Source organism: Equus quagga, chromosome 13, assembly GCF_021613505.1.
Source record: "Equus quagga isolate Etosha38 chromosome 13, UCLA_HA_Equagga_1.0, whole genome shotgun sequence".
In the NCBI taxonomy this organism is placed as follows: Eukaryota; Metazoa; Chordata; class Mammalia; order Perissodactyla; family Equidae; genus Equus; species Equus quagga.
Genome location: NC_060279.1, coordinates 96,435,673 through 96,448,286, shown reverse-complemented (window position 1 = coordinate 96,448,286; position 12,614 = coordinate 96,435,673). Strand labels below are relative to the sequence as shown.

The 12,614-nt window shown below is 45.8% G+C and overlaps 1 pseudogene; it reads right to left on the bottom strand.

Moving 5' to 3' along the window:
- Window positions 1-1,215: 1,215 nt before the first annotated feature.
- Window positions 1,216-12,356, bottom strand: LOC124250378 (cytochrome P450 2B11-like; annotated as a pseudogene).
- Window positions 12,357-12,614: the final 258 nt, after the last annotated feature.

Below are 12,614 nucleotides of genomic sequence, written 5' to 3'. Positions count from 1 at the left end.
CTTCTGGAAAGACCCCTAGTGACCTAACAATAAGTGGGTCACACCTAAAATGGCAGGGATCACCACCTGACCCAGGACATCAGCCTTTGCATGTTTATTTGAGTCTCAGGGGACTTGAAGGAGAATATAAAGGAATTCATGTCACCAGTTTAGAATCACACAGCTCAGGGGCCATGAGCAAAGGAGGTCCTTTCATAAAGGGAAGTAGTGGGAGACACAATAAGAATGAGGATACAGGAAGATGAAGGTGGCATACAATTATGGTCTACAATGGGGTTGAGCCTCAAAAATATCATGCTGAGTGAAAGAGGACAGACACAAAAGATCACACATTGTGTGATTCTGTTTACATGAAATATCCAGAATACGCAAATCCACAGAGACAGAAAGCAGACTGATGGTCACCAGGAGCTCAGGGGAAGGGGGAATGGGGAGTGTCTGCTAATGGGTACAGGGTTTCCTCCCAGGGTGATGAAAATATTTGGAACTAGATAGTCGTGGTGGGTACACAACATTGTGAATGAACCAAGTGCCACTAAATTATACACTTTCAAATGGTTTATTTTATGTTATGTGAGTTTTATATTTAATTTTTAAATATATATGGAGGGAGAAGGAGCTGTGGTGAAGAGTTTGAGTTTTAGAGCCAGACAGACAGAGTGTGAATCGTGCCCCTCCACTCACTAGCCATGTGACCTCAGAAAGACCTCAGACAACTGATACCACTGCCCTGCCTCTGTTTACTTGTCTGTAAAATGGGCATGATCACTGTGCCCACCACAGGGGGCTAAGAAGAAGAGGATTCAAGCACAGTCATGTATGCACAAATCATGGAGCAGAAGCAGCTGATAAGTGGAGGGTGTGGCTGTTCTGAGGAAGGGAGAAGTCATCGGGAGAAGTCATCAGGGTGAGCTCTGGCTTGGGAAGTGGAACTGCAGATATCCTGGGCCAAGTTTCCCCTTTTATCCTCCATTTCTATACATATACCACCTCTGGAATTCTATTAACAGAAGAAAGGAAACACCTCCTTGAATCTTTAGAAGATGTGTGGCATGATGGAAGGAGGTGAGACAACAGAGACTTTCCCAAGGAGGTGGAAACCAAGGAGGGGTAAGGATACAGGCTTGCATTAGGTCTCTCAGAGGAAGGAAGACATGGAGGGAGTCAGGGACCATTCTCTGCAGAGGTGAGGATACTTCATGACCCTGGAATCCTTCAACCACCTTCCTCAGCCCTGGCAGGGCAGGGCAGGAAGCTGATCTGGTACATCGGGGGTATTTTGCCCACACCACTCTCCTGGGGTGTGAGATCAATGTCCTCAGGGGCCATGGGACTGGCCATGGAGAAGTTCTCTGAAGGGTGGTGGTGAAGAAGAGGAATAATTCAATGTGATCAATGCCTTTGCCAAGGCAAATGTGCTTCCCTATGGGCACAGAGGATCACCAACTTGAGCACAGGGTAGGTGCACATTCTTTGCTGTGTCATATCCCAAAGCCCAGACACCTGTTTCCATTGCAACAGATTTGCATGGGATTGATCTTTAATCTGCAATTGAGGGTGGATTTTTAAGGGGTTCCCAAAGTCTGTGAATCCAGGTACAAATCTTTGAGTGGACGTGCCTTGCACATTTTTCTAGGAGAGAGTTTGTAGCTTCTGTTAGATTTCCAAAGGGTTCGGTGACCCCACAGAATCTAAGGACCCACTTCTGGGTGTGGGGGCGGGGGTGTGTGTGTTTGCCTCCACATGTAGGTTTGGGCATATTTCTTGCATAACATTTTTAACATCCTTCATTTCTAATATGGGGAGAATCATACCTATCTCATAGGGTTATTGTGAGCTTAAGGAAATTAATATTTGTAAAAATTCTTACAGTAGAGTTTTATTCTGGCCGGTATTAAGGATCCCATAAATGTTGTTAGTGCTTTGTGTTTCTTTCTGGTGTGTGGGGGGGGATGTCTCTGGCACTGCATATGTTTGTCTATCTCTGGGATGTCTTCTTGTCTCAGCCAGAGAGCCAGGTGCTTCAAGAGTTCTGAAAAATCCCCAAATCGTATATGAGATTGTGAATACGAATGATGAACTCGAGAGGGGAGTCAATGGCTTCCATCAGATTCTCAGCGGTGTAAGGTCCCCCTCCCTCAAAGTTATAAACCACTGGCTTGGAGAGAAATCAGGACAAAGGGAGCCAAAAATTCAGGCAAAGACACTGAGAACCTCCTCCTTTACCTCCATAGACCTTAATTGGCAAGCTGACAACCCTAGAAGGTCATGTCAAGGATGGGTTTCCAGTCATTTTCTAGACCTTTCTAGTTGATAGACATTGTGCCCGTGTGGAGTGATCAGGGGAAGGGTCCACGTGTTTCTGGCACATCCAGAAGTCAGGAGACACTAGCTCAGAGATGCTCGGGGCAGAGCTCTAGGCTGGTTCTTCTCTTTCAACTTGTTCTGCAACCCAGCTCCTTCCAGAACAGCCTGATTCCTGTTCTTTCCCTCCCACCTCATCCTCCCCATCCCTGGGGAGGTGTGTCTATTTGGACACACCTTGATGTCCCTTTGGCTCTAACACGTTTTTGGTTTGGCTTGTCTTTCTCTCTGCCAATGGCAACCAGCCTCGGTCTTTTTCTCTGTCTATACCTCCTATCAGACACTGTTTCTCTGTCTCTCTTCTTTTCTCCTTTTTTCTGCTGTATTTCATCTTATTTACCTCCCTGTCTATGTCTATTTGGATCTGATTCTATCTGCAATTCACTCCATCTCATTTGTCATCTCCCTCTACCGATCCCTTTTCTCCCCTTTACTATTTCTTCATCTCCCGTTAGATCATTCTCTTTTTTATCTTTCTCTTTTCTGTTTCTTTCCCTCTTCCCTGTTTCCTTCCTCCTCTATTTTCTCCTCCTCCCTCCTTATCCTTCTCTTGCTCTCTCTCTCCTCCTCTCTCTATTGTCTCACATCCATTCTCTGTCTTTTTCCACCACTATCTCCCCTGTCTCTATCTCCCTCTGTGTCTCTCTCTGTTCTTCTCTGTTTTTCACTCACTCTATCCTTGTCTCTCTGTCTCTGTCCTTATTTCTCCACCTCTCAGCCTGTCTCTAAACATAGGACAGGACAAGTAAATGAAGGAATTGTCCTTCACCCCACCACATGGCTCCCAACTCTCACTTAAGGTGAAATGAGGGAGGAGGCCATTGCACTGGCCAGAGCCAGGGTCCTGAGTCACTGGAGTCACTGATGGAACTCAAGACTAGGGACTTGTTTCTCCAGTCTTGCCTTTCTACCAAATGATGAGGACTCTGGGCCAAAGAGTGGAGAACGGGGTTAGAGACATGCCAGAACATGTCAAGACTCTCCCTGGTTCCCCAGCATCAGCAGGATAAATCCAAACTACCCCCAACACTCAAGGCCCTTCAGCTGAGCTCTGCATCCATATCCCCTTCTGGAATCTAGCAGCCGGTTGATGCTCACCCATGAGCTCTTAGCTTAGAAGCCTGTGCTTCAGGTAAGCCTTTCCTCACCAACCTACCAAGAGTTGTCAGTACCTCCTACTTTGTGCTGTCAAAGCACCCTTTAGAGCACTTATCATAACTATGATTAATCATAATCATAATAATTACCTCTATGAGAACTAACTTAGTGTCAAGCAGTACTAAGCACAGGGGAAGCATTGATTCATTTAATTAGATATTATTTTGTGACCATATGATGAACACTCATCTCCCCTGCTAGACCGTAAATTTCTTGGGGCAGGAACTATGTCTCTATGTGATTTGTCCAATGTATTATCTTCAGCTCCAGTAGAGCATTCGGCTCAGAGTAATGCTCAACAGATATTTTATACTGAGATGTGGAAAGGTTAAAATACTTGTCTAGAGTCCAGCTTACCAAGATGTGTCTTCAGGACAAGATCTTACTTCTCAAGCCCCCTCTAGGGTTGTAGTAATACTGAAGTGGGTTAGTGCAGGTAAAGCAACTGGTATATACTCACTGCTCACTAAACAAAGACCTTTCCTTGATAGTCTTGAGGAGAGGATGGCACCTGCACTCTGGTGTCTGGGAAAGGGAGTGCAGGTCCACCTTATCTGTGGAGAAGGGGATAAAAGCTTCATTCTCCTTCAGTGCCCCACTGGCATCCAGAAAGTGGTCAGGGTTGAAGGCATCTGGTTTTTCAAAGTAACGTGAGTCATGGAGAGCAGAGCTCAGGATTGGATACACTTCAGTGCCCTGAGAGAGGGTCACAAGGTCAAAGATATTGTCATTCCCTTCCCCACTCCACCTCCAAAAACAAAAGAGAGGGCCCTGGTGATAAAACCAAAAGGAGGTCAAGTTTGCAGATTAAGAGAACCCAGGATGCACACCCCAAACAGGTGTGGGAGACACGCTGGCCTTACCTTGGGGATGAGGTACCTGTGGAAGTGAATGTCTTTAGTGACAACATGGGTCACACTCATAGGGAGGAGGTCCAAGAATCTCTGAATCTCATGAATGGCTGCATCAGTGTATGGCATTCTGGTTTGGTCATCAAGGGCTGGAGAGCAATGGGAGCCAATCACCTGATCAATCTCCTTGTGGACTCTCTCTGCACAGAAGAGGGGGACCAATGAACTTCCTTTCATAGAGGCATTTCAGCATGGACACTGCTCTATGGGCCAATGAGCCAAGGAATACCTCTAGAAAAGGGTTAAATTATTGACACCCCCCCCCCCCCCCCAGAGAAATCAGCTTGGCGTGGAGGGGAGGAGGGAGAAAGAAAACAAGAATACTCGCCAATTGAAATCTAATGAATGTTGTGGATTCTCTCCCCACATGCACAAGTAAACACAGACACACACAAATCCACATGCACCACATTTTGAATAGAATTTCAGATTACTTACTCTAGGCTATGATCTTGTCAAAATTCTCCAAGATGAGTAGAAAAATAAACCACTATTTACTGTGTTTGCATGATTGATGAGGCACTGTGCTAGTTCCTCAGGAATATAACAGTGAAATAGACCTATTAACCTATGAACAACTGGATAAATAAATCAATACATAAATCAGTCAACCAGTGGATCAATTTGTGAATGGAAAGACTGCTGAATAGAAGAACACTAGTGAAGGTATATATGTATTTACATATCAATCAATAGGTAAATTAGAGAATCCTTAATTAATAAATGTTCCATAGACAAATAAATCACATGAATGGATGAATGGCCAGATATATGGAGGAATAAGTGAATGAATAAATTAGTGATGGAATGAGTAAAAAAGAGAGTAAAATGGATGGATGATTGAATGATAAATAAATCAAGGATGAATAAATGAGTGAATTATTAAATGGATAAATGAAGGAATAGATGGATAAAGGATGAATTGAAAGACTGACTGATGGAAGGATGAAGGAATGGAACCTAGCTCATAGAAGGAGAGACAGATGCATGAATGAATCAATGCCAAATAGTTCATTCAGTTAATCACTGTTCCAGAGGATCAACAGAGGAATCAATTAATCCAGATAAAGAATGGAACTGATTGGTTTTGAATAAATCAAAGGTAAAAGAATCTGAGGATACAGGTTAATTAATGAATAAAAGGACAGACCAATGAATGGATGGATGGATGGAAGGATGGATAGATGGATGGATGGATGAGTTGATCTTTAATTGATTAGAGAAAATAGTGGGAGAACAGATTGACACTTCCTTCATCCATCCATCCACCAAAAGGGCTGGCCTGGTTGGGGGATCCTTCAAAATCTGCAGTGCTCTAGGTATAAGAGGGGAAGACGCCCTCTCTTGTTGACGAAGGACACCTAACCTCACTTCTGCACTTCCAAAAGCGGTCAGAAGACCCCCCTCGATTGTCTATCTCAAGCCTGCCCACCTGTTTTGGGGGGGTATTTGAGCATGATCAAGAATCCATTGCAGAGAGTGGTGTTTGCAGTCTCCATGCCCGCGAAGAAGAGCGAGAGCACAGTGATGATGAGGTTCTGCTGGTGGAACTCACTGTTTGGGTTTGATTTCTCCTGGGTCCAGAGAGATAGGGCTCACGTCAGGAGAGGCAGGAGCCTTGCAATACACACGTCTCTTGGGGTGCCCACCGCCTGTTTCTGGGTCTCTCATACCGTCTGGCTCATTTTACTTTTTTCTATCCTCTGTGTGTCCAACCATATATCTCTATCTGTCTCTCTTAGTCTCTCTTCACTCTGTCTGGAACTGTTTCAATCTCTCTCTCCATCTCTTTGGTGTGTTTATCTCTCTTCCTCTCCCAGACTCTTTCTGCCCATTTTTGGTCTTTTCACCTGTTGCTGTATTTTTACTCCTTGTCCTGTATTTTCAGTATCTCTCTCTCTCCTCCCTACTTTTTCCTTCCTTTCATCTCCCTCTCTGCTCCTTCCCACATCTCCCCTCCCTTTTCCTAGCTCCCTTCCTCAAGTGTCTGTTCTTCCCTGCCCGTCTTTCCCTCACTTCTTCTCACCCCAAAATTTTCCTCCCTCTCCTCCCTCCCCTCCAACTCTCCTCTCTCAAACCCCACTTTGTCCATGTGGAGCAGGTAGGTATTGATGAAGTCCCAGGGGTTGCTGGGATCCAGGGTTTCACGGTCCTCCTCCACACTGCGGCCAGTGAAGGCATTGATTTCCATCGGGTTTTTGTAGACTTTCCTGTGTGTGCCAGGAAAGTACTGCAGGAAGTCCAAGAAGAGCTGGAACACCTGAGGCAGGAGAGAAGGGGCTGTGAGGTCCTCCTGGGGCTGAGAGAGCTGGTCACAAGGAGGGGAAGCCCTGCTGGGCCCAAATACCTCTGAGAAGAATCTGCCTCCCACTCTCTCTCTCTCTCTGAGTCCCTCGCTGAGACTGTGTCTCCTTTGATCTGTTATTCTGACATTTTTCTCTTTCTGCATCTTACTCCATCATCCTCATGTCTTTTTCTTGGTCTCTGTCCCACCTCTCCATCTCTCCTTTCCATCTCTTCTTATCTCTGTGTGTCTCTCCTTATCATCTCTCTGGGCTTCCATTGCCTACCTCAGCCGTTTATCTGTTTTGCTCAAACCTCTCTCTCAAAGAGTTGTTGGCAACTCTTGCATCTCCGTTGCTGTGTCAGGCATTGATAACACGATCTTTACACAAGATGAGCCTACTGTCAACTTAGGACTATGTATTTATTTTGGAGCTTTCTTATATTGTTTTGTCCGATGATAAATGTAATACCTAACTTGTGACAAATAATTCCCAAAAATGCAGAAACATATCAACATAAAGTTGCTTCTTAATCCCTCCCTCTGTAGATAACAACTGTTAACTTTTTGGTGGATCTCATTCCACACTTTTCTCTCTCCACATATTCTGTGGGAGGAGAAAATTGAACCACCTGTTGGGCTTGTTGCAAATACTCACTCTGGGCCCCATTCCGGATTTGTAACAGTCCTACCTGTGAATCTGACACTTACTTGGTGATGAATGATAGCCAGGCTGTTCTTCAGTTTAATTTTTTTAAATTAGTATACAATAGGGGTATTTTCAGATTAGTCAAGAAAGAGAAGTTTTATTATATTGTTTTCAAGAGGGGCATATTCCTTTATGAATCTAGGAGAAATCTTTAAAAAACAGAAAGAAGGAGGAGAAATGGGAATAATGAAGAAATGCCGTTTCTTATATTCATGTATCTTTGAATTTCTTTAAGTGAGGGGCTTTGACAAAGACAGAGAAAGATTCAGAGGAGGCAGGGACAGAAGAGCGGAGAGCCTCAAAGTCTGACTCACTCTCTGTCTCTCTCCCTTTCTCTCACACATACACACAGACACACACATGCACTCTTTTCAACTGTCTCTTGCAGAATCTCTTCTTCTCTGTCCTTCTTTGTCTTGTTTTCTCTCTGTCCTCTCTCTTTTCCTCCCTTCTTCTCTCCTCTCTCTTCCAAGCCCTCATTCCTTAGTCTCTCTCTATTTCGGCCTCCTCATCACTTCCCTGTCTTTCTCTTAGTCTCTCAGTCCCCTTCTCACCGTGTCCCCCTCCCTCCAGTTCTCTGTCCCTGTCTCTCTCTGTTTTCTCTGCCCTTCTTCCAGCCCTAAGCTGCATTTCTGGGCCCCCAAATCAGATCAACCCTATACCCTGCCATGGATGGCCCCTCATCCCCATTGTCCCTCAGCCTTTCCCTTACGTGGCTGGAGAAGGAGCTGAGGAGCGCAAAAGACTGGTAGAACAAGTCCAGGAGCCGCAGGAACTCAGGATCTCTGTACGAGAAGCATTTTCCAAAGACAAGTGAGTAGATGATGTTCGTGGTGGTGGCATGGAAGAAGAAGGTGGGATCCTGGAGGGCTCCTACGGGGAGGAGGTGCAGGTCATTGGACACAGACTCAAATGCCTGGGGAGCATTTGACTGCTACCCCAGCTCTGTGTGACTGTCCCCCTCCACTCAGTAATGATGAAGAAAACTGGACCAGGAACAGCTAATACTCACTAGCCCATATTAGGTTCCAGGCCCTATTCTAGGCATTTAACATATTGTTTTATTTAATTCTCACCACAACTCTGTGAGGAACGTGCAATTCTATTATTTCATAGATGGGCAGGCAGTGCAGCTATGTCATTTCACCAGAGTTACCTGGCTACCCATCACAGGCGGCTCAGCTTCAGGGCTGTGTGGTTGGTCCCCACTAAGACCCCAGCTCTGACCCTCGGAGCAGGTAGAGTTCAGTCCTGGAGCAGAGGTGGCTCAGAGCAGGTGTTCAGTCAATCATACATGAAAATTAAAAGGCTCTGGTCTCCCTGACCCCTATCTGTCACTCCCCCTTCTTCTCTTCTCTCCAACCTCTGGTCTTAGGGAATTGTTCTGCACTTGTTAGTTGACGTCAGTGAACCCCGGGCTTGACCCCATTGGAGGAAAGGTGGGCTGTGAGCCCAGGAATGTCAGGTCAGCACAGCCTCTCCCTCTGGGTCTCACCTGTCCATCTTCTCTTGCTCCCCTGCAGACCCTTTCCTAAGGGAGTATGTCCATCTCTCTAATTTACTCTGCCTGGGTTTCTCTCTGCCTCTTTTTCTTTCTGCCTCTCCAAGTCTCTTCCACTCTCTCTCTCTTGTCTCTGCTTGTCTCTCTCGGTCTTGGCCCCTCCATCTCTGTGTCTATCTCCCTCTCTGTGTCTCTGTGTCCCTCTATTCTTCCCTGTCTTTATTCTCAGCCTTCTGTCCCTATTCCTTTGTTGCTCCCTGTGTCTCTGCCTCTGCCTATCGCCCCCAACTTCCAAATTTATGTCTTGCAATCTCTTAAGAAAGAACCCTGTCATCTTTGTGTCTCAAAAAACCCCGTTTATGGACAATTCAAAAACAACTGGAAGTGCTTCTTTGACAGCTCATCCAGCTGCCCAAGAACAGCATACCTCACTCTCTGCCAGCTCATCAGCAGTTCACCCACAGAAAGGAAAACTCAGTTTGTCATTTTCAAAATGTCTATAATTTCCCTTTTCTCTCTCTGCTTTCTTTTATGTAAGCCTTATTTTTGCCTTTGATAGACACTATTAATCCATGCATTGGTTTCCCTGAACACATGTAAATAGCATGCTAATATCTTAGTCTGTGTCTTTGAGTTGTTCTTGACCCTACCCACCCCACATCTCTTCTGGTTCCCCGCATCCCTTTCCTGCTCATCTCTGTCCCTCTCCATGCTCCTCTCTCTGTCCCTTCCCTCAGTCTGATGGTCTCTCAGGCTCTGTCTTTCTCTATCTCTACTTCTCTTTCTCTGCCCACATCCTACCCTCAGTCTTTCTGTTGTTCTGCACCCCACATCTCTCCTGATTCAATGTCCTTCTTTCCTGCCCATCCCCTGGGGCTCAGCCTTGGTATTCCTCAGCTCCTTCACCAGACACTGAGCCTCCTCCTGAATCCGCTCCTCCACATTCCACTTTCCCATCCTGAAGTCCTCCATTATGGCCAGAGAGAACCATCAAAGGGTCTTCCAACTTTCCCCATTTGTAAAGATCACACCTGGGGGTGTAGAATTGGGAGGAAGGCTCTGGGTTCCTCTCTTCCCATTACCCTTCCTTCCCAGATTCACCTCCCAATCCACATCCTCCATTCTGCCCTCACCTTATCATATCCCTGGAAGATTTGCTCAATGACAGCGATTTTCCCCCACCCAGAGAAGGCCTCACCTTGGTCCACCAGGGCCTCCCAATGGCCTCTGTCCCACACAGTATGACCACAGACCTTGGGCCCGAGTATACCATGAAGACATCCCTGTATTTCTCTTGGAGTTGCTAAGCATAATAACCCTCAGGGTTGCTGTTAGTCACTGTGCGCTTCTGTGGCCATACAGGTTCTTAAACTATTAAAATACTTAGATTTGATAGATAATTAGCTGCTACCCCCAAGACCCTCCACCCCCAGGACCCAGCAACTAAAGGATTAACCCATCACCCAGCCACGATCCATGTGATTGGTGCCCTAAGCAGTAGAGATGGTTAAATATTTCTAAGATCACCCTTGTCCATACCCTTGCATCTAACCAGATCTCCCTGGCATCCCAACTAAAGAATCATCCTTCTTGTGACCCAAATTCAACCTGCTCTCTGCCTCCTGACAATTTCCCCAGAGAACTACCCTGCATCCCTCACTTAGTAGACATGAAGGGAAAGTGAGGGCTGTTTTGGGGTGATCATAAATTTGAAAAATCATAACCTCAATACAGCCACTTGGGAATCTCCTCAGCTGTACTTATTGAGGCTGAACACATGTATACTCAGTAACTCAGCAACTTCATTCTGAACAAAATGCCCAACAAAAATATGCATATGGATTCACCAAAAATATGACAAAAGAGATTCCTAGAAGACTTATTAATGAAATTATAGTGATGTAATCATGCCATGGAATACTATGCAGCACTGAAAAAGAACAAACCACTGCTACACCGAACAACATAAAAGAAACTCACAGACATAATGTTGAGTGAAAGCAAATAGACACGTAAGTCATAATTCTACTTATGTGAATTTCAATAGCAGATACCATGAACTTATGATGTCAGGATAGTAAGAGGGTATTTGACTGGAAGGGGAACATGAGGGGGTTTCTGGGGACAGGCCATGTTTTTACTTGTCTGTATGTCAATTACATGAGTATGTCAGTTTGGGAAAATTCACTGACTGCACACTTAAGATTTCTGTACTTTGTAGAGTGATGTTAAACTTCAATAAAAAGTTGACTTGAAATCATAAAAAGGTGAAGTTTACTAAAATCTTACATTGATCTCTGCAAAGCCTCCTTACTGGTCTCCCTACCTTCATTGCTGTCCTCCCTACAATCGTTACACCATTCACCCACCCCACCCCACCCCGAAATCAGAGTAATCCCAATAAAATGTAAATCAATTAACATCCCTAACCTGCTCCAAAACCTGCACTGAGACTAAGTCCTGAAGTCTCCATCCTGGGCCACATGGACCATAATGCCTCCCCATCACTCCTCTAGTTAAAGACAATGAAAACTAGAGGCTAGCCCCCATGGCACAGTAGTTGTGTTTGCTGTGCTCTGCTTCAGCAGCCCAGGGTGGCAGGTTCAGATCCCCGGCATGGACCTGCACCACTCGTCAGCCATGCTGTGGTGGCATCCCACATACGAAATAGAGGAGGATTAGCATGGATGTTAGCTCAGGAAGAATCTTACTCAGCAAAAAAAAAAAAAAAGACAATGAAAACTAAATAATATGCACTTGGGGCTTCCATATCTGTGATCAAATGATCTCTACTAAAAGCAAAGGGATGACGAGCCCAAGATTCAGGAGTGTGGCCACCATAGCAGGGAAAAGTGGATGGAGGAGCACCAGGCAGCTGGAAGTTACTGTCAGTGTTCCATTGCTCTGCTGGGTAGTGGGTTTATGGAAGTGGACTATATTATTAATAAATCAGTAGATCATCAAACATGAAATCATGCCTGGAAAGCAGCAAAACAGAGCCTAGTAAACGTTCCACAGTGTCAGCTGCTATTATACTGCGTTAATGCTCATTATTGTAAGCACTCTGTACCTGGCCTCCCATCCTGCTCTCTCTCCTGCCTCCTCATTGTCCTGGCACTGCCATGAGCCAGTCTTTACTGTCATTTGTTAGCAGAGGAGAAACCTACTTGACTGTTGTCACTGTCACTCCTTCTGGGGAGTGATCCGCAATTACAGAGGCAGGGAGCCACCCTCAGACTCCATCTCTCTGCATCTCACCCTCAGGAAGGATTTGAGTAGGCCTCTTGTGTCCATCTGCAGAAGGTTCCCCAAGGAGGGCAGAGGACGGGGTCCTGGTGGGAGGAGGCCATGGGCATTTGGGCGCCCCCTGAACAGGAGAAGCAAGAGTCCTGTGAGGAGAGCAAGGAGGAGGAGCATGCTGAGCTCCATGGTCCCAGTCTGACTGCCTTCCACCCCGCTGCAGCCTCGAGCTGGGCCTTTTATCCTGAGCCTGCCTTCCCACCCGGCTATGTAACTTCCACCATTCCCCACCTCCTCTCTCATCGTTGTCTGGGAGTGTCAACATTAAAGAGAAGAGCTAAAGGACCTAACATTTCCTGCTCTGGAAACCCGGTGACCTGCTCACTCCCTATCTCTGCACTCCCTCCCTAGATGTTGGCAGAGGTACTGTGGCAGACATACCAAGGC